Below are 6,212 nucleotides of genomic sequence, written 5' to 3'. Positions count from 1 at the left end.
TTGGGTGCCTATACACCCGGATGAACAGTAAAAATCCAAAATATTGTTTACAACACACATGTATGAATGTTCTACTTCCTGCAAAATTTTGTGAAGAAATAACATTTGATGTGCTTAGGACAATAAAATAATCAAAATCATACTCTAAAATGGTCATTTTGAAAGTATTTTAAGCTGCATGTTTAGTGTTTTTACTCAGAGTCACGAACGATATCTTGATGAAAATTTTATATGTAGGGAAAGAACTCAAGGATGTTTGCCACAAAAAAACACCTGGAATTGTTTGTTGTTGTTTTTCTATATTTACTGTTCACCTTTTTTTTGACCTTTTTAGGGGAAAAGAAAATATATTTACTGTTCACCTTGGGAGCATAATGCTACTTTTGATGTTGTCTTCCGTAGTGTTCTCCTCTTATGTGAAGTAGACGACCCGTTGCGCCAATTAGCGCAGAGACAACTCCAACCTGCAAGCTAAGAGAACTATATGAAAACTTAATAGGAAAGTCAAGTGAACTATTTGAATGGATCAAGAAGAAAAGCAACTAATACAACCAAAATTTTAGGTTTACTTGTTTGATGGGTATTCGCATTTGCATTGCCCATGCTTGTCTCTATAGTGCGGAGGGGAGTGCGTGGTTGCGGATCCAATTTTTTCCGGATCGAGTTGACCGCCTCCTTGAGCTAGTGAATACTTACATGCATTTACGTGATTTAGTGGGAGCGAAACAACATTGTTTTTCCTTTGAACACAAAGAAAAATTTTCTTGGATGATTAATGAATAGTTTTTAGCGCCATTATGTTTTAACATATAACAATAATATATAATTTTTAATTCCTTTATAAGAAACTAGTAAACATGTCTGTGCGTTGCAACTGGAGAAAAAAAACGCGCCTAACATGACTCAAGACCCATGCAGGTCCACTCCTCTATTTGAACCTAGTGCCCCAACCATGTAATTGCTTATCCTCCTTCCACCCTCGCTGACAGTGGCTGCGGTGTCCACTTGATCATAATGCGCCTGAACATGGTCACTGCCAAGGCAGTGAGTTCAGACATCACACGATACACTAGGGCATTGAACCACACCAGCGCAATCGAATATATAAATCTTTAAACTAATACGGAGGAAAGATACAAAGGAAAGAACATATCGAGCCTCTAGTCTAATAAGCACGGCTCAAGACTCTTAACCGATTCACATCCTTTATTTCAACATGGCACCCAACTCCGTTGTCACTTATCTTTTTTCCCCTTTTGCAAACGGTACAGCGGCCACCTGATCACAACACGCTCAAGTATTCTCAATCCTGTGGTGATGAGCGCGCCACATCATTGACATTGTTCCTGCGTAAGGGAATGTTCAATACTTCTAAAACTAATCTCACCGTGTATGTTTATCCCTTGACCTGGTCCATATACCTCCCCTCATACTTGTTCTCGCTTTTGCACAACACTTGTGCTTCTCTACCGATCAAACACTTGTTGCCATGAATCATGGTTGGTTGGGTAGAGGAACTTGGTCGTGGCACATGGCTGGAGATGGAAAGCTCGCCGAGGACGGAGTGAGAGGAGAGGATGTAGAGCCCGGAAGGACATGGCAAGGTTTGATGCTAGTGTTCCTCATTCCCTTAGTAGGAGAGGACATGTAGTGCCACATTGACGTCGATGCAGAGCGACGTTTGAGGAGGGGGGAGGTGGTTCTCTGAAGGGCATCTGCAAGAGTGGACTTCATTTAGTACAACCTAAATGACAACTACGATTATATGGTTGGCATGGCGGTGGAAAAATGTCAACGGTGACCGACCGCCATGGTGGGCTGTTTCAAAATACAATTTTTCACAAAGCAAAACAAAATCATTTTTCTGTGAACACACATACACATGTATACGACGTATATGAAAATTTTCATAACATTATATTTTCATACATGGCGTACATAAAAAAGACAAAATACGTATTTCTAAATGGGCCAGCATATTATGATATTTGGCCGGATATTTTTGTACAGCCTACAATTCACAACTCTTTCAAACGAATTTTCACTCCTATGTGACGCTTTTTGCGTCAAGTAGCTGCTGTTTCGCACAGAGGCTCTACTTGGCGGGCTTTCTGGGCCGTTTTCTGTTTCTTCCGTTTCGCAAGCGAGCGAAGAGCGCGTTTCTGTTCGCTGTTTCTTCCGTTTCGCGAGCGAGCGAAGATGGCGTTTCTGTTCGCGAGCGAGCGTGGAAAGTAAACTGTTTGGTACAGGAAAACCTGATGGTAAGCTGTCTCTATTTCTTCTGTTCCAATGGAAATCTTAAGACTTTCTACTGTGCAGTGCAAAGAAACAAATAGGAAAAAGTTTCTTCACAACTGAAACTATTCTGCAGTTCATGAAAGTAAACAGGAAACTATCACTGGAGCACAAAACTTCCATTAGAGAACTCCAGGAAACAACATAAAAACATATTTCTCGTTGACATGAATAAAACTGGAGGAAACATCTTTCAATGGAACTATTTCTTGTAGTTAGAAATCTTTCTTGGCAGTGGAGTTTTGCTTGCAGTTGGAAGAATAATTAGTCTACCGTATATAGCAGTGAAAAAATTGCAAAAAAGAAGAGCAGCTGCTAGCTTCAGGATGGAACCCGTGACGCTGCAATAACGAACTGGGGCTGCTAACCACGACACCATTCACACAATGGTAAAAAATCATAGTGGGAATAGTTTTTAACCATAACGTGATATTCACTCTTGCGTTACTGTAGCATACAGATTATTCAATTGTTTTGAACAGATATTATAAAACATGAACCAAATTTCGGAAAATGTGAACAAAAATTTGAAAATAGTTTTGGAATTACAGGAACAAATTTTAGAATTTGAACATATTTTGAAAATTTCTGAACATTGTTTGTAATACAAGAACATATTTTTCAATTCGTACAATTTTTCCGAAATTCCATACAAAGATCCGAAACCGCGAACATGTTTTTAAACAAGAATAGTTTCTGAAATTGTGAACAATTTTTAGGGACTGAGAACATTTTTTGAAACTGTGAACAAAATTTAAAAATGAAAACATTTTTGCGAAACAAAAAAAAACTGCAATTGTGAACAAAATTTGAAGATGAGATTTTTTTGAATCCATGAAATATTTTTGAAACATGAACATATTTTGAAAACTATAACAGTTTTCAAATTACTGGGCATTTTCTGAAATTGTAAACAAATCTTGAAAACAAGAACACTTTAAAATTCCAGAACATTTTTTGAAACACGAGAACATTTTTTAATATTTAGAACAAAAATGTTTGAAAATTTCAAACAAAAGAAACATGAAAAAAGACAAAAAAGGAAAAGAAAAAGATAAAAAAACAGAGAACATATTTTGAAAACGCGAACCTTTTTTGAAATTACGAACAATTTTTCAAAACGAGAAATTTTATCAAATTCCCTGAACTGTTTTATAATTTACGAACAATTTATGAAAACATGAACATTTTTGCATTTTGGAATATTTTTGAAAACAGGAACATTTTGCAAAATTTCTTATTTTTTTTAGAAAAACAACAACATTTTCAAAAAACAGGATCATTATTTGGAAATCATGGAAATTTCTTGAAACGGGAATATATTTCCAAATTCCAAAAACAAAATTTGGAGATTTGAACCTATTTCGAAACTCCTGAACAAAATTTGAAAACACGAACATTTTTGGAAACTTGTGAACAATTTATGAAACTGGGACATTTTTTGAAACTCCGGAAAAAAATGAAAACATGAACATTTTTTGCAATTTGCGAACAATTTTTGAAAAGAGAAATATTTTTTAACCGATCGAACTTTTTTGAAAAATTATGAAACTTTTGAACAAAAGCTTTTGCAATATATTTTAAAAAACAAGAACATTTATTAATTTAGGAACAATTTTTTAAAACGACCATTAGTTGAAATTTTGAATTTTTTAAAAGCAGGAACATTTTTCGAAAATTAAGAACAATTTCTAATATGAACTTAGTTTAAAAAGATAAAATAACCTTGAAAAAGAAAAAGGAAAAAAGAAAGAAAAAGAAATAGAAAACAAAAACGAAAACGAAAAAAAGAAAAGAAAGAAGAAAGAAGAAAGAAGAAAAAGAAACAGAAAGACGAAAAAAAAGAAACAAAAAAACCGGTAAAAGAAACAAAAAACCGGTTCAGGGAAAAGGTTCCCAAAACCGGCTGGCGTTGTAGGTGCACTGGGCCAGCCCATCGCGTTGCTGCTCGGTTGCTCGGCTGTGTGAAGCGCCCGCAGTTTGATGCAATGTGCGTCCAGTAGGATATTCCGTTTATGCGGAACACATATATGTTTCCACATAATTTTTTATTTTTTTGAAACTTTTAAATGGGTTTTTTGAATTTTTTTTTTAAATACCCCCACCATGGTGGCCGGGGACCAGAAGTCTGCACTCACAACACGCATCACTTCATGAAAGCAGAGCTTGCTTGTTGCATCTTAGATTAGCACCCAAAAGGATGTAAATCATAACCGCATTATCAGGATTAATCATAAAAGTCTGAGATGATCATCCATGGTGAGAAATCAGTACTTGCATATTCCACAATAAGCTGGTGTCTTGGCAGGCCATCCCTACGAAGAGACCACGTGTTCTGTGTGAATAGAGCTTTCTCTGCGCCCGAAACTGTACTCGTGCGTGTTCACTGGAATAGAAAACCAATCATGTACGACAAAGTCCAACATGCAGTAGGAACATATATTGAGTACATACCTAGGGCATACGTGGAGTAGATCCATCATCGAGTAAAACATACATGCCCCGGTTATTTGTCCTTAACAAAGCTAACCATGCTACTTCATTAATTAACCGCCGCGGCCATACAACATACTCTTTCCGTTCCAAAATTTTTGTCTTAGATTTGTTCAAATACAAATGTATCAAATCATATTTTAGTATTAGATACATTCGAATCTAGACAAATCTAAGACAAGAATTTTAAGATGAAGGAAGTATATATGTATATACGCGTGCGATTTGAATAACTGCGACCAAATACTTATTGATGGATTCTCGTCAGAAATTTAGCCAGGCCAGTGAATAATGTGCCGTCGGCCAGAAATGAACAGCAAAGCTAGCCTTCCGTCGGCACGAAACGCACGACACATTCATGCAAAGACACAGCAGCACGCCAGCGTCGCAGAAGTTGTAGAAGCTGGCTGTGGTGGCAAGCGGTGCCTTAGAGTTCCGACGTCAAACCATTCTCGCGCGCCGCACCATATCGCCGGTATCCATCAGCGCCGTCGGCCACGCGGTACCATGCCACCGGTACGGTACCCACCGCTCACTCACTGCGTTTCGGTTTATATGGTTCGATACAGTATTAATACTTTGATAAATACAATATGAAATTTAGATACAGTTCGATTTTGGTATATACTCTCTCCATCCGGAAATACTTGTCGGAGGAATGGATGTATCTAGACGTATTTTAGTTAGATACATCCATTTTTATGCATTTATCTGACAACTATTTCCGGACGGAGAGAGTACCAAATTATTTCGGTATGGCTTTGGTATATACCGTAAAAACCAAAGTTGACGCCAATTTAAAAATGACATAGATTGCAAATTTATGACTCAAAACACATATCTTTATATAGGAAGAGTATATAACTATATGCGAGTCTATCTGCATGCACTGATTCGATGGTTATGGACGTGCTTAGCATTCTTTTGAAGAACGTTACAATAAAAATGGATGCGCTTAACATGAAATCTAGCTTATGTAAAAAAAATGACTATTTGTATGGTTTTTCTCCCCAAGTTATATACATATATTTTTTACTTTGGTTTATTCAGTAAACCGTTTGTTTTTTGGTATATACCATAAAAATCAGAATTCAAAACCGTATGAAAAGTTCATACCATACTGAAATCATAAACCATAACACCATAAAATTGGTTCGGTTTGGTTCATTTTCTGGTTTGGTTTTAAAATGCACAGGGTGGCCCACCGCTGCGATAGCCGCTACAGGGCTGTGTTTGATTCGGCTCGGAATAGAGGAGGCCTACGTACATGGGGTCGTTTAAAATCGAGTTGAAGTCGTTCCAGGCACCATGGAGGCATGGAGAGGCAGTCCGCCGGGAGACGTATAGGCGACCTTGATCCGACTATACCGGATGGAAATGGGATCTGGGACGTACAAAAAATCTAGCCAGATATGCCGCTGGCG

The sequence above is a fragment of the Aegilops tauschii genome, chromosome 3, assembly GCF_002575655.3.
Source record: "Aegilops tauschii subsp. strangulata cultivar AL8/78 chromosome 3, Aet v6.0, whole genome shotgun sequence".
NCBI classification, from domain to species: domain Eukaryota; kingdom Viridiplantae; phylum Streptophyta; class Magnoliopsida; order Poales; family Poaceae; genus Aegilops; species Aegilops tauschii.
The sequence above is the reverse complement of the archived record's forward strand: the minus strand, read 5'-3'. Positions refer to the sequence as shown.